Below are 23344 nucleotides of genomic sequence, written 5' to 3'. Positions count from 1 at the left end.
TTTCCCTCCTTCGTTCCCGGCTTTCTGCCTTTGGCTTTGTTTACTTTCGCTTCCGGTGTATGCTGGAGTGCACATATCCTACTGGGTCCTGTTGCTGCCTTCTCCCGTTGATCATCTGCTTACACGCCCAGCTACCATCAGGATACCTGCCGGTTTCAGGGGTTTTTTGCCTATTCTGGCTTTTTTCCCCCTTTTTTGTCCCTCCCGGGAGGGGGACACGGTCAGGGCGCATTTACACGCTCTCACTGTGGCTTCCTCTTGTGGGAGACACGCTCAGCCTCGGAAAAAAGAAAAGGACTACACGGCACATCGAGCGCTCAGCCCAGTTGAGGAGGATTTCGACTCCACAGGTGAGGAGGTTGAAGAGATAAAAAAGGGTTCTACAACTGTATTCGAAGTTGGTGCTGACAGTTTGCAACGCCACAAACAACAACCATGGCAACTCCTGAGCAAGTGCAGGAACTAATTGCTGCAGTACAAAGCCTCTCTCTAGAAATGCAAAATATAAAAACCGAAAACAACCTGCTAAAACAAATGGTAGCAGTGAGGGAGCCCCCCAACACGGATCTGCCTCCTATGCCTTTGTCTTCGGGGAAGTACGATGGTTCCCCCAAGACCCTGAAAGAATTTCTTGACGCTTGCAAGGTGTATTTTTCTTTCAGAACCCGCACCTACGCCTCTGATCATGCCAAGGTTGGATTCCTGGTGTCTAATATGACAGGGAACGCTCTTGCTTGGGCCACCCCTCTAGTAACCGGAAATGACCCTGTCCTACAGAATTTCGATGCCTTTATCGATTATGTCAAACAAACCTTTGAAAGACCCGAAATCTCAATGGCAGCTGGTGAAGACTTGATGGACATTCGTCAAGGACAAGTTGATGTGCTGTCTTATATCTCCTCCTTTAAGAGACTGGCCATGGAGACGGGTTGGTCTGAGCAGTCCCAATTTATTCTGTTCCGCCAAGGTCTTAGGGAAGAATTAAAAGATGAGACGGCTCATTTTCCTCTGCCTACTTCCCTGCAGGATCTGATGACGGCCGCCCTTCAGATGGAGTTCAGGATGCAAGAAAGACGCCAAGAAAGAAGAAAGACGCGTACCTCCTTTTCAAGGACCTCCTCACCACCTTCAACAGCGCTCAAACCTCACGATGAGCCCATGCAAATCAGCACTACTCGCCGTTCTCTTACGCCTGAAGAAAGAAGGAGGAGAAGGGAACAGGGCCTATGTGCCTATTGTGCCTCTGATCGCCACACGGTGCATAACTGTACTGAACTTACCAAGAAACCGGCGGAAAACGCAAACCCTCGAACCTAGTTGGGACGGGTTATCGAGGGCAGTCTTCCAGTCCCTACGTTACTATGTCTATTGATTCCTCGAACCCTTCAGAAGATTCCCGCTTGATGGTTATAACGGTTAAGGTTACTATCAATGGCAGCCCGGTAGACGCTGGCTCTCTTGGATTGCGGTGCTGCAGGGAACTTCGCTGACACCCTTTGGGTTGACAAAGTAGGGGCTTCACGGATAGATCGCGGACACGGCCAGAAAGTAGAAGGAGTAGACGGCACACCTTTGAGCTCAGGACTCATCGTTCAGACTACCGAACCCCTTCCTCTAACTATATTTCAGCATTCAGAAGTCATTACTTTTGACATCATTCGAGCAGCCCATTTTCCCTTAATCTTGGGGATTACCTGGCTACGACAACATAATCCCCATGTCGACTGGAAGTCCAATAGTTTGCATTTTAGTTCCAGTTATTGCCAGACACACTGCTTTCAAGAGGCACATTACCAGGAGGTAACAATATATCCCACTGTTCTCCCCACGAGTATAGGGGTGCATTCCATTGACAAGATATTGGAAGAATACCCAATGGTGTTTGCTGAATCCGCCCCCATGGCATTACCACCTCACAGACCGGAGGACTGCTCCATTGAGCTGATACCCAATGCCCTAGTGCCATTTGGCCGAATGTTTGCCTTATCCAAGACTGAAAAGGACGCTTTACGAAAGTATTTGGATGACAACTTGTGCAACAGTCTCATCAGACCCTCTAAATCCCCGGCGGGTGCTCCCTTATTTTTTATTCCAAAGAGGGATTCCAAGGACCTCAGGCCATGCATCGATTACAGGGGACTCAATAAGGTAACTTGCAAGGACAGATATCCCATGCCCCTCATTCCTGACATATTGGAATCAGTACAGGGAGCGACAGTTTTCTCCAAATTGGATCTGCGCAATGCTTATCACTTACTCAGAGTAAGTCCAGGAGATGAATGGAAGACGGCCTTCAGGACACCATTTGGTCTGTACGAATACTACGTTATGCCCTTCGGACTGGTCAATGCTCCAGCAATATTTCAAAGGTTCATAGACCGAATATTCTCAGATTTATTGTTTATTTCAGTAGTAGTTTACCTTGACGACATACTTGTTTTTTCACAGTCTATGTCGGAGCATCTACTGCATCTCACAGAGGTCCTGGAGCGCCTTAAGAAACATCATTTATTGGCCAAACGGGAAAAATGTGTATTTGGGGCATCTTCGGTCCCGTACTTGGGGTTTATCCTCTCACCACAAGGAGTGCAAATGGATCAAAAGAAGGTCGAGGCTATTCTCCATTGGCAGGCTCCTTCCTCAGTCAAAGAGGTTCAGAGATTCCTGGGCCTGGCTAATTTTTACAGGCGTTTCGTGCCAGGTTTTTCCAACACTGTTCTACCAATTACAAACTTGTTGAAGAAGACATCTGTGCCTTTCCTCTGGAGCCCTCAGGCTGAAGAGAGCTTTCAACTCTTGAAGAAGAGCTTCTGCAGCGCTCCCATCCTATGCCAGCCGGACCAAAACAAGCCTTTTATCGTTGAGACAGATGCATCTGCCGCAGCTATAGGAGCTGTTCTACTGCAAGAGCATGACAACGCGGAACACCCAATAGCGTATCTGTCTAAGACTCTCACTACTAGTCAACGGAATTATTCCGTAATTGAACGTGAACTTCTGGCCATGAAAAAAGCATGTGAAGTTTGGAGACACCTCCTACAGGGGTGCAGCCACCCTTTTGTAATCCGGACTGACCATACGAATTTACAAGTTCTACAGTCTATGGAGTGCATCAATTCCAGACAAGCCCGATGGGCGCATTTTTTCTCACAATATGACTTTACCATCACTTATATTCCTGGAAGCCAAAATGCTTTGGCAGATGCCCTGTCCAGGAAGTCTCTCTCCTCCCAGGTTGCCCCATCCTGCCCGGAGAAGTTGTTTCCCAGAAACCGCATTGTTGCCACTATCTCCTCCTTGTTTCAACGGATAAAAGAAGCCGTCTCTTTACATCCAGAACCCCGCGGCATGATTCAAAAGGATGGTTTGTTCCTGAAGAATCAGAGGATCTGGGTACCATCTAAACCTCTTCAGAAAGACATATTGTCCTGGTGCCATGATCATCAGACGGCAGGCCATAGGGGACAGGCGAGTGCCTTGGACTTGATCAGTAGAGCTTTTTACTGGCCAAGTTTGTTGGGAGATGTTAAGCGTTACGTCAGATCCTGCAGAGTCTGCTGTCAAAGTAAAAACAACACAAAAAAACCCATAGGTTTGCTGCAGCAAGATTCCATCCCGGAGCGTCCGTGGAGTCATGTATCTACTGATTTCATTGTGGACTTACCTTTGTCTCAAGGATGTTCATGCATAATGGTGTCCATCGACTCCCTCACCAAGATGGCTCATTTCTCTCCACTCCCTGGTATACCAACTGCCGATGCTATGGCATTGGTTTTCATTAAAGATGTGTTTCGACTCCATGGTCTCCCAGACAAGATAGTATCAGACCGAGGGAGCCAATACGTCTCCAAATTTTGGAAGTCCTTATGTGCCGCTCTTAATATTCACCGTGCATTATCATCAGGATATCATCCCCATACCAATGGGAAGACAGAGCGGTTAAACGGTACCTTGGAACAATATTTGCGCAGCTACACCAATCTGGAACAAGACAACTGGGTGGATATGCTGCCGACGGCGGAGTTCGCATATAATAATGCCAGTCATTCCGCAAGCAAGATGTCTCCTTTCTATTGCTCATATGGATTTCACCCCCGAGCCATCATTCCCCATTTTTCCTGCAAACCTGCACTTCCGGTGGTAGAGGAGGTACTACTCCGTATAAGGGACATCCAAGACAAAGCTAAGGTGAACCTCAGAGATAGCCTCCAGGCATATAAGAGGCAAGCCGACCGGCACCAGCAGGTAGTACCTGGTTGGGACGTTGGCTCCAAGGTGTGGTTATCCACCAAATACCTTCCTAGATGGTCTCGCCCGTCTAAGCTGTCCCCCAGGTTTATTGGTCCCTATCCCATTACTGCCAAGATTAATCCAGTGGCCTTCCGCCTAAAGCTGCCACATTCTCTTAGGCGAATTCACACAGTGTTTCACGCATCTCTTTTGAAGAGTGCCGAACAGTCACTAAGGGCTCGCCCTTTTCCCATTCTCTCTCACTCACCTGATACACCTGAGTATGAAGTATCCAGGTTGCTGGACTCCAGGTACCGCAAAGGGCGCCTGGAATACCTGGTGCATTGGAAGGGTTTTTCCCATGCTGAGGACTCTTGGGAACCAAATGCACACATCCATGTTCCTGTCCTTCTCCGGAAGTTTCACCGTTTACATCCCGGTAAACAGGGTGGCCTGGGCCTTGGCGGGGGGCATGCTGTCATAAGCCGCTTTCTCACCTGGCGTCTTTGGCCCCGCTGCCGCTTACGGACTTCCTGATTTCCGTCACGTTGATGCTACGTTCACTAAACGGTCTAGTCTTTCTCCGCTAGGATGACCGTAGCGGTATTTAACCACTCCTCTCCCTGGGTCCAGCGCGTTGCAACCTTCCACGGTCAGCTGCTTTTCCTCGCGGCCGCGGTCTTGCTACATGCTGTTTTCCTCTTGCTCCTCGAGCCTTTCCTCTTTCACCTCTCTTACTCTTCCCGGTCCTTCTCAGGTCCCCGCCTTCTGTTCTCTCCCTCCTTCCTACTTTCCCTCCTTCGTGCCCGGCTTTCTGCCTTTGGCTTTGTTTACTTTCGCTTCCGGTGTATGCTGGAGTGCACATATCCTACTGGGTCCTGTTGCTGCCTTCTCCCGTTGATCATCTGCTTACACGCCCAGCTACCATCAGGATACCTGCCGGTTTCAGGGGTTTTTTGCCTATTCTGGCTTTTTTCCCCCTTTTTTGTCCCTCCCGGGAGGGGGACACGGTCAGGGCACATTTACACGCTCTCACTGTGGCTTCCTCTTGTGGGAGACACGCTCAGCCTCGGAAAAAAGAAAAGGACTACACGGCACATCGAACGCTCAGCCCAGTTGAGGAGGATTTCGACTCCACAGGTGAGGAGGTTGAAGAGATAAAAAAGGGTTCTACAACTGTATTCGAAGTTGGTGCTGACAAAAACACAACAAAACACTTATTATAAAACACATGTAGAAAAAAACATTTTAACTTAGCATTTAATTTCCTGCATACTCATTTTGCTGTATTCATGTGTTACCAGAACAATATAAAAACACCAGAGTCTCAATTTTCTGTTATTCACTTTCTCTCATTTATCTTTGGATGGCTCTTCAAATTATGACACCTCTTGCACTAAGGGGGCACCATCCCAATCAAGATTTTGAATAAGCCTACTTCATTAATCTTTTGGTACCAGAAAGATTAATGAAGTGATCTATTGGACAATTGTATGGCACCTATACACAGGTGTTTCCAGGTGCCACAAGACAAGATGTGGGGGGGGGGGGCGGGACATGGGAATAAAAAAAAAGAACAACAACGGTTATATTGGTCTTGTGACAATCTTTCTGTGAAAGTGCATGACAAGGTGGTAAGTGCAAGGTGCTGGGCGGGCCAAGGTGACAAGTGGCAGGTGAAGAGGCCTTTTGTGTCCAGTCTCACACCGTGCCAATTACCCTGCATGAGGGGTCTTAATTGGTATCCCTCTCACTGATACTCACCATCCAAATGAATCTTGTCTCTCTGTCATTTAGAAGGGCCATCCCGCCCTTGGCTCACAATCACCTTTTCAGCAGCTAGGTACGCCCCAGCCCGTCTTTGCCAGAACATTGTCCCACAGTCGAACCACGCACTCCAACACGCTCCCTGCTCATTTTTCACCAGCCCCCTCCAACGACACTGATCAGCAGCCCAGGAGCCAGGCCTCGCCAAAAAAGACAGAGGGCCTCATTACATGGAAGGCGGTAAATCATGGTGCTATTAGCACCATGGTTGCCGACGGTACCATCCCAGTACCACCATGTAGAAAAGGGGAATTACCACCCCATTACAAGGTTGGCGGGGGGGTAATTCCCCCTTTCTCCATGGTCCTTCCCCATTCCCATTTTTGCCCCATAGGGCATAATGGGAATGGGGAAGGTGGTAATTACGGTACCGCAAATTGTGGTACTGTAATTAGCACAAAGGTCCCTCTGCGGGTCCCAAATTTAACGGCTGGTCTACACCAGCCATTAAGGTTGGGAACCGCAAAGGGACCTCGTAGTAAGGCGGTAAGGGTTAACGGTCACCGGTATCCTTACCGGTGACCGTTAACCCTTACCGCCTTCCGTGTAATGAGGCCCAGAGTCCCCTTGGTTTTCCCTCTATTTCAAACCTTTTATTCATCTGCTCCTCCTCTATATGTTTCTGTGCATCTGTCTTTTTCACCTCTGACCATTTCACATGCTATAACTTTCCAGCACCCATTTTGCCCATTTTGTGACCTGTGAGCAGCATTACGCTTTCCATAATCCACTATTAATATTGTGCTTTTTATTTTTATTCTTCTCCTTCCTTCCATCCAGATTTGCATGAACAATGCGTGTCAAGGACCATCTCAAAGTGATACATTGCTCTGGACGCTATGAATCTTTCCTTTATGTTCAACATTTAATTTTGCTTTATTTTTGGAACCTATCCATATTCGTGCACCTGTGGCTACTAATATTTTTGTGGCCAAAGCAAATCTAACCCACTCTATTTACCCCCAATTCTAAGTGTTAATTTCAAATGTTAAACTACATACTGAAAATACTGCACACATTCTTCAGCTCATAACTTCTCTAACATTCCCACCTTTTCTGTTGAAGACAACGATCCAAAGTTGGGGACTAACCTTCCTGGCTAGAAATCATGCGCCACATCAAAACGTAGTTTCTTATTTTCCATGGCTGTCAACCCTTTTTAATTGATATGTACCTTTATTGGAAGCACCTCTTACCATATTATGATGGCAACTATAAACACACCTACAATTATTAATCCCTTCTCTGTCCACTGCAAAGTCTTTAATGTGTATATCTCTCCATCTGCCAAACTCAGGGCACTCACTCGGATATTATCCTTTTGTATATTGAACTTGATTGTGTGTTCTTTTTTATGTTTCAGGAGATAGTAGGATACATAGGAAATGTGTCTCTTTGGAATAACTCAATGTTTTCTACTCTTCCTTCCCATAAATCGCCATCTACATGAAACAATGTCAGACCTCCAACTGTTACCACAGTATCCTTAGGTATTGTTGTAAAGAACACATTGTACTGCAATGGTGGGACAACAAATGCCCCATGACTCAGGTGTGTGACTGTATAATTCACTGCACACGTACTGACTACCCACCTGTGCTTAATTAATGTGGGATGGCTTACTATTCAGGTTTCGGTTTATTTATTGACACCACACATTATTCTGTAACACTTTGATCTGCCTGCAACCAACAGAGGATATTTGTTGCATCAGGTAGCAATGGTTACCCTGGACATATGGAATTGTTCTCTTTGAATTGTATGCACGTATCTAATTTTGGAATGAGGTACAAACCCATCTCCCATGTTTGGAATGCCACCGTTTCAGGAGTCACATTTTTTATGTATTTATCATTCTGTCAGGAGCCTACATTATGCACCATCTTAGTTTGATATATCAATTCCAGGGTGATATCTGGAATGTTCAAGAGAAACACAATCTCCATTTGCTTTATATTTATGTACAGGGGAATCACACTACCCATCTCAAAGGCGATTTTCTCTTGAATTATTTTTGTTTTGTTTTGTGTTATCCATGCCATAATTTGCCGGATGATATCAGATGTCACACAATACAATGGAATGTGACCCTGTATCAACTGAGATTCCCTGTCCTGAATTTCCTGCAGACATTTGATTAATAACAGTTCCACTGGATTCAGCAAATTCATCATATCTTGCAATATTCCATTCTGCTGCACCATTGCATTTATACTATGCTCTAACAGTGTTGACTGGTCATTCAGGGTTACAATACTTTGATTCACAGGCTGAACCAATTATTTCTGTTCCTCTCTAACTTTGTCAAGTCTTCGTTGCATAATCTTTATATCTTGACTAAACTTCCGGCCATGTTGTCCAATGTGTTCACTGACACTGCATTTGCTGTTGACACAGTTGTCCCCAAAATAGCCCCGATTATCGTGACCGCAATCACCGATATCAGAAATCCTTCCATTCTACATTCCCTTTTCTTTTTAGCGCGTGTTGCATTTATGAAAGTCTTCTCCAGCTGTGCTAATATCTCTAGTACTTTGAGCTCCTTCCCTACATATTTGAATCCACTCTTTCACTTGAGCGGATTTAACCTCTGTAAAATAAAAATAAATATTTCTCAAATTAAATCAGGATCTACACTAGTATACATATTTTGATGCAGTAGAACATGTATTATTCACTTCAATGGATGATCTCTACGCACCAAGGTGGTAGAGGCGGTAAAACAAAGGAAATAAGCACGCTCTTGGCGAATGAACAAGAATATCATGGTATTTATGAATGTTTTGGAATGTAGCAGGTCTTTTAGGCCACACCTCCCTGAGTCTAGTGGCACAACCTGTTTTTTATCCATTTAGTTTAAAGCTTTTTAAATGTATGAAATGTAGTAGGGTGCAAGGGAGAATGACAACCATGACACAAGGTTGTATATTGTACAAAAAGAACAGCAGGTGTCCACAACCTTGTGGAACACTCCCGTCCTCTGCACACCTATTTGTATTAGATTCCCAATCAATAAATTCATGTATTTTTCTTTGTTCCTTTTACTCCATATTATAAAGAAACAACTGAGATTCGAATTTTCTCAAGAAATAAAATTATTTGTATATATATAAAAGTCGAGTAATCTCACTTTTACTTGTCAAATTTTCAACAAAAAAGCATATTTTCTACATTATCAATCTGTTGACTAGTTACAACTGTCACACTTTGTGTGTTATTTTCATAATTTCAATTTGTCCAAAGCAAACTTTCATCATCAACATTTGTAATGCATATTCAGCATGATCACTTCTTCATGTATGTTGTTCTGCTCTCAAAGTTTTGTGAAATAATTGTTCCCTTCTTCAGGAGCTGTCAAATCAGATGTTTTCCCTTTCTTTCTCATTCACATCCATTAATTCAGGTCAAAAGGTATCAGTCACTATATTTGTAGATAACCATTACTTCAATTTACTGTAATTCTTCTCAATGTGCTAATCACCTGGATGTTATCCGTCCTCTTTCATTGTTCCCCAAATGATGGTATGGTTTCTCACTTTGAATCGTCCCCCTAAAAAACAATAAAAAACATAACCCCAAGTGGTTGTTCCAGTATCATAGGCTTTACTATTTCCAATTAATTAGTGTTATTAAAAGACTCATCATATGTAAGTCAGGCAATACCTGTATTTTGTAGTTGGTAGTAATTCCCTCTCTTGTAATATTTTTCCACATGGCTTTTAATGCTCCACTACTAGCTCTTTCACATGTAATATCAGCGGGATCCTATTGGGCAAGATATAATTATGCTGGTTTTAGATATTTAGGTTCTCATAGCTTATGTCCAAAAACGTTACGTCTAACATCTAGCCCTTTTATACGGCTACTGCTGCGGTTGTATTCATAATCCTATATGGCTCATGGTTTCAAAAGCCTAGTTTCATAAAGATTTGCAACTCCGGACCTGTATGCATTTTTCTGTTGGAATCCTCTAAAACATGATTAAATGGGCAAATGTCATTTTCACCATCATGTAGCTTGACTGTCTTCAGACGCACTATAAGTGTGCTAAAAAGTGACACTATTTTAAGGTCGGGAAGACATTTAGTCAAAGATGCTACAATAGCATGCTCTAGTAGCTTTATTCTAATGTCCTGGATTAATTTACCAGCACTATTGCGCTTTTTTGCTTCTTACGTGTGAATTTTTCACTCGCGGATTTCTTGCGGGCCCAAAATGGCTCCTATTTGTTCACAAACGTCATCACGCCCTTGCATGATGATGTCACCGCGTTCGGTTCTTTCCGGTTGTTATTGATTTATTCGGTCCCTTGATATGTAGAGTATCTTATAAAGGCATGCTCCTTCTGCTTAAAACAATGACATATCCATATAATTAATAAGCTGAAGGAGCAGGCCTATATAAGTTATGTTTTGTTCATTTGATTAGGTTTTATTCTTGCTTTCCCCCAGCGAGAGTTCAGAATTGCAAGGTCCTTGGTATGTGAATGAAGAGATTGACTATCGTTGCGAGGCTTAGCAACTCACAGGGACTGGTTCTGAACTCATTATACAATTTCTATTCTAGACAATAGATTAGTGTTGCAGCTGTGAAGGACAATCTTTCTGAGAACAAGTCCTAGGGTTCTGGCAATAATAGGTTGAGTTTATATTGCCCCCATTGCAGAGAGACAACACCATGACAACACCATTGGAACTGCAGCACACACACCAAATGGAGAAAATACATCAGACAAATGAATCCCCAAGAGCCGTGCCTCAGCTGTGATTTTTATAAGAACACCTGGTTGCCAGGAGAGATAGAGAAGGATGTGTGCCAGGGAAGCAACATGTTTCAAAGAGGGATGTCGCAAGAGGTGTTGCCAAAAGGTTCAGCTGCAAGGTCGAAAGATCTGTTTGCGGTTGCCAAGTTGTCCATTCTCATGGGAATTAAGTATTGGGATCATTCTATTGCCACAGGGTGTTAACTTCACTGTTCACATTTGCTCCATGATTGGGTCCTGTTGGGGGTATGGGCACCATGAGTTGGCCGAAGTTGTGTTGACCAATAAGAACAATCCATTGTTGCAACCAGTTACCTGAGTGTAAATTGAGCAATTAGAACAAACTAGTTTCTGCTTACTACACATTTAGGAAATTTGTAGGGGATTGTATTCATGTTGTCACACATAGGATATTGACTAATGGGGTCGTAAAATATAGAGAATGTTTAGATTTTTGTATTGGGGCTAGCCAATAGGAAATATGGGTTTAGCTTGTATCTGATAGATGTTTCTTGTGTAGATTTTGTGTTTTTCTGCTATAAAACTTGTAACCTAAAATGGGCGTGTTGAAAGTGTTTTCAGTTTTCCAGTTCTGCTAGCTGGCTGACCCTCCTGGACATATTTGCATGTAGTAAGACTTGTTTAGCAAAATGTGCAATCCCTATTGAACTCTTGCATTGCTTTTTATCAATTGTTTTTGGGCCTACCTTTCACCTGGGATATGTTACCTAATCGTTTTAACATTTGTATTTTACAAACAACTGATTGTTTTCTTAATGGTGTTTTTTATTGTATTTCATGGTTGGTTATTTTTCTTAAATCTTTCAATGCTGGTTGATGGATTATATATTATCCAAAATAAACTAAAATGTATTGCCCCATAACTCATTTGCAATGTTTTCAGCTCTTCTGACTCCCCCACACCTCACGTATTATTTAGCATATGTTTGACACTCTATTTATTGTATTCAAGTATATGCTTCTATCTAGATAATACCCAAAAATAAATCACCATCAATGGACAAGAAAACAAATATTAATCACCTTACATATTGACTTAGTAATTTTCATTACTGGATGGCAAAGATCTGGATGCAATGCAATGCAATGAAAAGATAGTTCAGCATGTTTTGTCCACTTAATAGACCTAGGTCCAAATGGTCTGATCCCTTCACCTATACAACCTTTCTGACCTTCACGCCAATTGTACCAGTTCTACATTACTGGCTAAACAAATGAGAAAAGTGCAAATTGCACAAATCTCTAGTAGACTCAAAAAAGGTCTACGCAAGGGGGTCATATTCATGAATGTGGCAGACAATTCACTTGTTGAAGGCAGAAGATGGAATTGTGTTCAAAATGCACATAGATATTGGAGCGCATCTGAGCTTTTCAAGCATTCTGAGGGCCGGATTTACAAATATGTTTGCAATAGGACTTTCCCATGTTAAAACATGTTTATAAATCAGACCGCATGTCTCTAGATCGAAGCTTTAGTTATTTACCAACCATTTGAGTTATAGTCAGTTAATTTGCTGAGCAGAATATCCCAGTGCCATGTTAGTGGGTGTGAACCATGTTGCTATGATTTCCATAAATGGTACTCGGATGTTGAAATCACACTGTGCAGCTCTTCAGTCCACCTGTGAGGATCTCTTGTCCAAAGTCAGATTGTTGAGGAGGTAAGACAAGCTCGGGTCAAAGGGTAATGCAATAATAGAAATGGTACCACTCAGTTGGAGCTCTTCCACTTTCCTTGGGTGAGGTTGTTGTGCCAGCAATTGATTGTTGTTAACCTCTATAAATGAAGCAGTCAATCAACTGTTCCAGTGGTGGACTCCATGTTCTTCGGTCTCATGCTGAGGCATGATGGGAAAGGAGTTGCAGCATAGTGGCAATAGAAGAAGACAATTCAAAATATATATATTTTTTTATTATGGTTTAGTCAAAACAATAGTAAATAAAATGTGACTTTTCACAAACTTTCCACACACAATACAATAAACTTTAAAACAACATATGAATACATTAGTTTCATTATACCAATACACTTGTTGTTTGATCATACAAATGCTTTCAGCAAGTTCATATCCCACAGTACTTTTACCACCTCAACAGTAAGAAAGACCTCATGTCCTAAAGACAGTCTATTCCAAAAACAGTCATTCTCAATCCACCAGAAATGTTGGGCAAATCTTTCCAACCTTTGCCTTCTTAGTTCAAGGGTACCAGGACAATCAATCATCAAATGTCTTAGAGTGTGTTTTTCATTTACTTCACAACTTTGGCAATTTGGGCTTACAATCCTAAAAAAAACAGTTTTGGGCTGGCCACTGCCGACTCCATCATCCAATTAACCAGATCGGCCAAATAAAGATTGAATAGAAATGGTGCCACCAGGCTTCCTTTTCTGAGCCCCCTGGTTATGATAATGACTTAGAGAGGAGACCAGATCGATCAAGTCTGACGTGAAATTCCGTATCTCTGTGCAGCTCGATCAAAATGGCCAACAGGTGTCCTGGTAGTCCTCACTTTCTCAATTTCCCCCATAGGCGATCGCGGTCAATAGTGTTGAATGCACTAGTCAGGTAAATCCAGGCCCCGAATAGTGGCCGGGCTCCCTTGGAGAATGTTTCACTACTGACTGCATTCAAAACAAGGGTATTTAGTGAAGTTGATAGGCCCTTGCTGAAACATGTTTGATATTTGGAGATTACATTTTGTGTTTTAGCTCATGATTCTATGTCCCTGAGATCAAGGCCCGCAAAAAACTTCCCATCAGCATCTAGAAAGCAGATTGAATGGTAATTCATTAGTTCCATCCGATGTCCCTTCTTAAAGATCGGCTCTCCTCCATGAGCTGGGTATCTGCCTTGTGGCCATTATTCCCTTAAACAGAGCATCAAGCACACTTGCCCATGTTTCCGGGTCAGATTTGAATATCTCATTACTAAGACCATTTGGGCCTGAAGATATAGAGGTTGACCTCTTACTTATAAGTGTTTTTATTTCTTCTATTGAGCACTGCAGTGACCATGTGACATCTTTATACCCCACCCTTGGGCTCTCCTCAGATACGTCAAAAAGATCATTTAAGTGATTAATCCACACCTGCTGCTGAATTATCTGTCCTGAACTGCCATAGCTGGACTTTCCCAAGCTCTAATATTTGTCCAAAAATTCTTAGAGTTGTTCTGCCCCACTGCTCTCAAAATTGACTCCCCCTCCTGCTGTACACGGTATGCTCAGTGAGTTCTGGACCAGTTTCTGTAGGAGTATTTATGCTTTTTCACTTCTTCCCCGTTACTTTCCATATCTTCTGTTCTATTATTTCCACTTTTTAGTCTCCTTAGCTGACGCCTTAATATCCTTTTATTTTCCCAAGTGTGTTCATCGAAGGTATGAGGTTGTCTTACAGGCTATTTTACTTCTGCCTTACTAGTGGGATTAATATTCCAGAGAAACTCAACAAACCTGGTGGGATGACATAGCAATCTCTTCTGCCATTCTGGCATATGGGTGAAGGATCTTCCCAGAGCATTAGTCAGTAACTGACTTCCATTTCTAAATCTCACTACCCTATTCCCTCCATTATTCACTGTTAATTCTATCGGGAAATATTGGTAATTCATTTGAATTTTCCTCCCAAAGTTAGCTTCCAAAATGGAGTAGTCACTAGGGAAGCCATTCTTATCAGTATAGTGAAAACAATCATTAAACACAGACCTGGACAGAAACAGATAATACATTGTTGAGAAGCTCTTATCCTTCCCCCAAGTAGGTGCTGGAGGCATATCTCCCTCAATTGCTCCATTTTCCATTAGGAGGTCCCAATTTTCAAAGAAGCTACACCATGACTCACCATTAAGGGAAGGCAACTTAAAAGCTGTTGAACCCGGAGTGTGACACTTTATGCACTGTGTATTAAAATACCCCAGTACCAGGAGCTCATATCCCTACAGTTGTTCCCTTTATAATAACAACAATTCTGCAAGTGACTGTTGAAAAGTCTGCAGGTCCTTGGCTAGGGCATTCCAATATACATTAATAATAATCCACTTAATACTGCCACGTTCAGGCTCTGAATCGGCCTTTACCACCAGAAGACCAGGTTTTTCAATCGAGAGGAGGACTGTATTACTGAAAACATCATTTCTACAGGCGATGATAAGACCTCCTGAAGGTCGTCCTACCCCTCAACCCACTGCTAGCTGCTCAAATACAGATATCCCGTCCACCGCAAAGGAGGCCTGAAGCCATGTTTCCTAGAAAGCAACCAAATCAAACTTTTCAAAAATACAGGACCGTCTTTCTGTTATAAAAGCTCTGTTACCCCTGGTGTTCCAAGACATTATATTAAGTTCCTCCTTTGCTAGAGTTGCTTCCCCTGAACCCCCAGTTTAAGGCGTATTTGTGAAACAATCTCCGGTGCCATTGACAGGAAGTTAGGTGGAAGTTCTGCCCTGTATGGGGTGACAGGTTTTGGCTGGTGTGACACTCCTCTCGAATCCACTCTGGGATGTAAATTCATGCTTGTGGCTAATTCCAACGCTGCTTCAAATCCATTTCTTCTCAGTTCTCCTTTGACCCTTAGAACAGCATCCACTCCTAATATTGATTTTAAGCCTAGCTACAATATATATGTCACTGGAGCAAAGGGGAAGTGGACATAGTCGATATCAGATGTGGTAAAGAATTGAAGTTGTTGAGTTTCCTTCATAATAGATAATATCACCATTGTGTTCAAATGGTCTCTTTTTTGGTCTGAGACGTCCACTCTTGAGATGAAAACTCTATGTGCTTTCTTTGGATATGGACCTGTAGGTTTTCTCAACGGGATTCGTTTTGAAGGATCCGCTGCGCAGGGCCTGTAATCCTCTGCAGTTTCCATCCCTCTGTCTCCTATCCGTGCTGAAATCAACCCGGGGACTTTTATGGATTCCTCTGTCTCCCTGGTAATCCTTCCTGTATCAATATGTACGGGTACCTGATCTATTCCTGGAGCAGGTAATTTTCCAAGTTGCTGTTTGTCCTGCACCTACAGTGATGCAATTCCACTAGTGTTCAGCTTCTCCATGTTTTTTTTTCCCTTCCGGAATATGGGTGCAATTTTCATGGGTACCCGTGGCATCTCCGTTTGACTACCCACTGTTACATTCGTGTCCGATGGTACTTGTCCTTTATTTGTGCTCTCTGTGGGGCAGGCCTTTTCTTTACTTTTTCCTGTCACTCGCAGTCTTGGCATTTTCAAATTGTCCTTCTCTTCGTTCTCTATTCGCTTTAGAAAGTGGCTCATATCTATATTTTTCATATTTTTTCCTTTCTGATGTTTGTTTTTCTTTTGCTCTTTGGTAGATATCTGTTCATTATCACCTGAGGCCAGGAGAAGATGCTTCTGTCTTTTCTTTGTTTTGCCATTTGCTTTATTCGGTTTCTTAGTCAGTGTCGCCCCCACTATATTTCCTATATCCAGGGCCGTGCTTGGTTGGGGGGGGGGGGGGGGGGTATGGGTCATTTTCTGTCTGCGCGAACCGTACCAACTCATCCAGAGCCGAAACTGATAGAGGAGTATCATCCATCAGATTAATTGCATTTTTCATATTTATAGGTTCTGGGACTATACTTATAGGATGCAACACTTCACTCTCACACAATTCAATATTGCTGGGGTATAGAGCAGATCTCTCTGTCCAGTGAACATGTATCTACAGTCGTACTGGTCAAGGCGCAGATGTGCCTCAATGTTAGAAGGCAGACAAAGTGTCCCTCTGAAAATTGTGGATGCCACTAGGATATGTATGTGCCTGAGCAAGTCATCGGATGTGTGTGATCCTGTAAAATGTAGGTCAGTGATTGTCCAAGCCAACGTTTCTTGACCTCGGCTGACAAGACTTAGACAACCCTGCACTTTAGAATTGTATTCTAGTTGGTCATTACAAGAGAAAATAGCAACATTCATGTTCTCCCTCTGGTAGCTGGGTGCCTAAGTCCTCTAACCTCTACTGTGAGCTATGCAGTTTGCGGGGACTGGTAGAGTCTGTTTTTGAATCACTTTCTCCAACTTTGGTTTGGGCATGTTCTTCCATACAACTCCAGGTAACAAAAGTGGACAATTAACATCAATGGGAAACAGGGTGAGGCAAATATTGGCTATAGTTAGAGGGTTGAACTCATTCAGCTTTCTCTCGTATGTTTCATTCTTTTGGAAAAGCGTCATGATGTGCATTCACTTAGAATGTCTGAATTCCCACTGTCACTACACTGGAACATTCTGGGGTGGTAGCAGGTCATGGCTACATATGGGCACATTCATATCGCTCATAGCTGTCTATAGGCTCAAAGTCTACGTGATGCCCCTTTCCTTTGGGCTTTAGAAAGGGTGGTTGTGAGGTGTTCACTTAGAATACAGCTGCACTCTCCTCTCTGAAATAGATACAGCTTGTACCAAAACGTTTGGGATACCTGCAGCCAGGTAGGTGAGCTTACTCTGACAAAATGTGGTTCATTATATAACCTCTTCCTGTTAACAAAACTCTAGAGATCCGGGTGATCAAATCAAGAGGTAAAAACATTGAGAAATCATAACAATATAAAATGAGCAAGGACACCACCATAGATTTTCGGTCTTTCAATGTTTAACTGTCTGGATATTGATTGCACTCAAATAATGACAGCAGTATCAGTCAGGGCGATCTATTGTGTGGCCTACAATACATCAACATCATGAGAGGTGTTAGCTCACTCATCATCAGTAAACATCCCATCATCACACTTAGAGAAATTGTTGAAGTCATCGGGCAAGCCCTGATACATGAGTCCTTTAAGCAATAAAGACAATGTTTCACCTACAAAATGCACACTACAATGCCAACAAAACTCTGAGATCAAATCAGATCTACTGCTGCAAGTCTTGTTTTTGTACTGAACATCTGAACATCTGAAGCCTCTCACTCACTCACTGTGATGTCCTCCTGATCTCCCTTCCTCCAGCAATTATATCTACATTAGCTGCAACCTTCACTTAACCTTGTTGAGAGCATAGCCTTTCTGCATGTGACACCTTTTCATTCACATCGGTTTAGACTTTGTCATTCACAACCTAAATAAACCACTGACGATAGAAGAATAATCAATACACCCTCAACATATCATACACAATCATAAAAAAGCACATGCGTGTGTGTCACTGATATGAACCTGGAATAGTTATGTCTGGCTAGATGAGGGGGGTTTGTAGGAAAGGTCTACACATGGTATCTGAGACATCATTGTATTTGTACTCAATAAAGTGACCTTTGTTTAATGTATTTTTATGAAACCTTTTCTAAATCACATGCTATAAAATGAATGACTCGGATAACCTTGTTGCTCATAACATCAGACTTTGAGCTGACCGAGCTTGGGAGCTTTGTAGACCCATCGCAAAACATTATTTTGTTTTCTATTGTGATGATTGCTATTTGCTTTGAGTGAAATAATCAGGCACGCAAAATGTCAGCTTGACATGGAGAGAAATAATGCTACACGTTCCCAAATCGATTCAGATCTCTTGGTTTCCAGGGAGATATATTAAAATGTGTCTGAACCGCTCAGCAGTCACAACTGCCAAAGTCTATCCTTTAATGCATCCAAAATGCAGCCTGTGCTTCCATGAAAACGAGACAACTAGTCTGTTCTTTCAGATTCAATTAGCTATTGTTCTTGTAAACACTGCACTACTGTGCACTGTTGCTATCATGCCGTGTGCGGAAGAGCTGGTGACTAGCATGCACGACTAATAGCAATCACACATTTTTGTGTTGCATGTACAGGTGTTACAATAGGCATTTTGGGGGGTATGAACCCTCTCAGTGCAGTCTCAGTGGTGCCATATAGTAGGACCAGTAAATTTAGAAAAGCGATTGAATATCTTCTTCGATCGTGGAAGCCTAAGGGCTGCTGTGCGCTCTACAAATATGAATAAATAAATAAATAAATAAATAAATAAATAAATAAGCCATGACACATGTAAACATCATACAATCTTTGGCTCTTCGAGGTGTTGCATATGGCAGCTCTTCCCTGTAGTAACGTTTTGCTGTTTCAGTAGGTGGACCTTCCCTCTACTCTCTTTGCCTCCTAGATCATAATGGTCCCAAATATCCAGGTGTTTCTTTGTCTCTTGACTTTTTTATGCTATCGGAATCTCTAGGTGTCTCACATGGTGACCATTCATTGTACTAATGCCATGGTGCCTCACGTGATAATTGTTTCCTATAGTAAGTCTTTGATATCCCAGTTGGGACCCATTCTATCAACCTGTCTGGCTGTTTCAGGTGGTGACCATTGCATGTACCAATACTATTTCAGGGTGGAATGTTTCCTGTTACTCTCTTGGCATCTCAGATATTTAACATTCCATACATTAAGGGTTTGCATGGTGCATGATGAAGTCCCCAACCTCACTTGTATGGTGAAGGGTGGGATGATCATGAAGACCAGGTGCTGCCACCGTCTAAGTGTTTTATGGCCTGGTGGCAGTATGGTGAAGATCTTCAATCAGGACCTCCATAATCTATCAATAGAGTCTTGTCACTGGAGCCAAAACTATGAGACATGCCCAGTCTCATGCCCATAAAGTAGTTTCTGAGGTTGCTAGTGAACACCATAGTAAGTAGCCTGTCAGGAAGTACAAAGTAGGGAACATATGCTAGTTCTCAGTGAATCAAAGAGATGTGTACAGAAGTGCCAAAGAGCATTGAATGCTGAGGGTAGTGAAGGAGTTCAGGGACAGCCATGCATAAGCCTCTGGGTATGAGAATGTTAAGGAGGTGCAGAGGATCACACAATCACTCAGGAAAAATACTCAATGATGGAGGACTCAGGAGCATGTCAAAACCCAGCTTTATCAGACAGCGAATCTAAACCGGGACAACACACAAACATTTCCTCCTTTCCAGTGGGTTTTGTTACAAAATTACGTCAGAAATGACTTCACATTATGATATCAATTTAATAAACCTACGGGGGATTAGGGTTGGTTAGTAAGTCGAGCTACATATAGAATATTTAGAGGTTAGTCACTTGATTGGTGGGTACCTATCCGATGGCTCCACCTGGGCCCATTCCTCCTACAGATACTATTTCTAATACATTACTATAGGGCTTATTGATTGTTTGGCACTATCCATCATTGGCGGTGTGGTAAGGGAACCTTTTATTGGTTGGCATCTAGCTTACAAACCTTGGACACTTTGATAGGATGTCAAGATAAGAGTGAGAAACAAGTTGTCCAATTAAAGAATACCCCTAATCATACCAAGACAATGAGGCCCCCTTTATTCTTTGAACTTGGATTTGTGTGTCATCCGGTGTCTGTGTGCATATTGAGGGAGTTCTGCATTAGTTCTATCTACATTTGGCACATAATGATTAGGCAGTGTTTTGCATATATGGGTCAAGTATTAGGATAATATTTTTGAGAGTGGATTTCCTTCTGTTTATTAAGGTTTTTTCGCTAATTACAACATTTGTGTTGTGTTCTTTGTAGTCACTTATGGTGCTGTATGGCTACTTTCTATGAAGTGTTTTGGCTTGCTCATCTTATGCAGCTGGACTTCAGAGGTTATTTGTACTCCTATTAAAATTGATTTACTGGGGAGTCTATCATGACTAATCCTGGGAACTGTTATCTGGTGTTTGCGTTCCATTCATCCACGACCACTTCCTAGTTCCTGACCTTGGATCTTCCTGAGTGCTACTGCTTTGGCTCTGCATGAATATGTATTTCTGTGGATTCAGGCTTTTGAATTTTCGGAGGCCTTGAGGTCTGTGCTCGTTCTGAGACATGCTATGGCGTGCATCTTTGGGAAGGTAGCTGGCCAGTTAAACTCTTGTTTCCATGTTAGCGAGCTATATGTGCATGTCATTTATGTTGCATTACCTTTATAGATTGGGCTAGTTTATACTCTTCATGAGTTTTGGATGCTATATTAGTATTCTTCATGTCTAAATGCATATATTACCTATTGTGCATATTCTTCATCTGGAGTACATGTTTTCTTTGCGCCTAATGAATGCACTTCTGCTCTGATACTTCATGTGTATATATAAAGTCATCTAGTTACTCTCTATGTCTATGTATGTAGTAGCAGCTACATGTCATTCCACTAGTCAACTCATCAATCTTATTCATTATAGTAATTTTGTGATTTTAGCTGGTCTCATCTTCCACCCCTAGATTCTAGGGGTGGTAGGGCTGTCTCCGTTGGTACCCTTTTCTCACCTGGACGATACTGGGCAGCGACTGGAATTGGAATCAATACTTGTATATTCATCTGAGTGTAGGCAGTGGGTATTACCTGTGTATTCATCTGCCCCATGACAAGAACATCAACTTACTGAATAATTGAAGCTACCTTGGACAGCAAGGAGAGGTTCTGAAGCATATGATTCTCGCAAAGCTCTCATTTACTGAACAGGAAAATGGCAGCAGACCCTTCAAAAGCATGATCTACAGAGCAAAGGCAGGCAGGTATAAGACTTTTAGAATGGCTCGTAAGATGCACACAAGTAACAGTGGCCAGTCCTATTTCAAGAGTGGACATTTCACACACCTGAAAGTAGTTGAGGGACAGCAGATACAGGGGCTGGGCCTCACCCTTAAAAAAAGTGGCCAGCAGAAGCAGATTTTTATTTGAGTCCGGAGAGTGGAGGTGCATATCTGGAGAAGGTTGAAAATATAAATGGCTGAAAAGCGGAAGAGGAAGCAGATCAAGTACGACAGGATGTAATCTGGTGAACGTTACGTTGAAGGAAAAGGGAAGGTTGTTTCAGGTGGTGGCCCTCCAATATAATAGTTCTTTGATGCTTTCAGAAGAATGAACTCCCTATGTAACCCCTTGGCATATCAGGTGGTAACCTTTCTATACATTTTACCCAATCTTTCACATGTTCCTGGTGTCTCAAGTGGTGACTAGCCCATGTGATAGATGGGCCTGAGGTGGTAATAGTTTTCCCAGCTTGTAAACATTGAATATACTAAGGCCTTGATGGCTCAAATAATACAAACTATAGATATTAATTCCACGGAATCGTTCTTGGTGGGCATTCATTGTGGCTCAGCCTTTGGTATTGATTGATTGATTGATATTTTATTTGTCTCGCGCTCGTACACAAGTGTTTCAGAGCGCGACAAGGCGAGGGAGGGGAACAGGGGAGAACAAAACAGCGATCCTACTAGGCCCCGTGACATTGAGAACGCGCGAGTGCATGTAGGATGTGCATCAACACTATATTATGGCCTTGCTGCTTTGGATCGTGAGTATTGAATATCATTCTACCAGCCACAGTTCTGACAGGCGGTATATATTCAACCTTCAGTTTCGCACAGAATCTTGGTTTCAAGCAATTGACATATGACAAGGTTTGAGCCTCAGTAGGTTTGCATCTGATACAATCATGCCTTGATGCCTGCAAAAGAGAGCATTCCATCTGTTACCACCTTGGTGTATTAGGGAGCAAACATTCAATTCAATAAAACTGCTTTATTTCTTGACGTTGTGAACATTCAATATGTTGCCTTAGAAATAAAGCATGTACAAGCAATTCAATCTGTGCTGTTTTTCATGTATTTGTTACCTTGGTGACTCAGGTGTTCAGCACTGATGCGGCTACTCCTTCCTCTCTAGCAGCACAATATCCCCATGTTCATAGAGTCTTTCCTTGGAATGGACTATGTCCCCGTGGATCTCTGAGGTGTCAAGCGTTAAGCTTGATACATTGTTTGCCATATTTGTAGGTCATGCCTACTTTTAGGCAGTGGTCAAATCTTGAATGTATGCATCTTGTAGGAAATGTTTTCGATTACCTTACATGTAAGTGCAGTGTTCACAGTAAACATGCTTTCTTTTCTGCTGGTGTATTTCCACAGGAAGCTTGAATGAATCCGGTTTGAGCAACATGCTGTTCTCTGGAGCATCAGCCAGTTTGATCATGGGACGAGCTCCGTAGGGAGTTCGAGCAAAATAAGTTTGTAGCTGATTCAAAGTTGAAATGTGTAACAAGGGGGTTGACATTTTGGGAAATAACTCTGAATTTTCAGCCAAGAAGGCATTCCAGCATTCCATCTTCGGTGTGTTCGGTGTAAGGTATACATGGATTTTTTTGTTGCAGCAACAACAGGAGTAATTTCTCAATTCAGTGGTATTCTTTTTGTCAAGTTTCGATGGTTTGAAGACTCACACAAACTAACACAAATAAAACAAGGACCGAGGGGGCACTTTTTTAGGGGCATTAGTTTTGCAAATGCACAGATCATTGCAGTCTCAAATTTGCACTGTGCATTTCAGGGGCGTTGAGCAGCAGTGCAACCGGTGGACTGACCATTGGTATCAGGCGTCCGCTTCAGACACTAATGTATTACAGACTTCCAGCACACCAGTAGGGGTTGGGAGGGCATTTCTCAGGGGCAGGCACTCAGAATGTGAGGCAGCATTAGTAGGCAGGTAAGTACATATATTGGTGTATGATAAACAGCCTCATACT

The 23344-nt window shown here is 42.6% G+C and overlaps 1 protein-coding gene across 1 annotated transcript in view; it reads left to right on the top strand.

Annotated features, from left to right (window-relative positions):
* The window catches only part of ASIC2 (acid sensing ion channel subunit 2), a 2197477-nt gene that overhangs the window by 1069488 nt on the left and 1104645 nt on the right, over positions 1–23344 (top strand). The gene's annotated exons all lie outside the window — the stretch shown is intronic.

The sequence above is a fragment of the Ambystoma mexicanum genome, chromosome 13 (genome assembly GCF_040938575.1).
Source record: "Ambystoma mexicanum isolate Mex_15411 chromosome 13, UKY_AmexF1_1, whole genome shotgun sequence".
NCBI lineage: Eukaryota > Metazoa > Chordata > Amphibia > Caudata > Ambystomatidae > Ambystoma > Ambystoma mexicanum.
The sequence above is the reverse complement of the archived record's forward strand: the minus strand, read 5'-3'. Positions and strand labels throughout refer to the sequence as shown.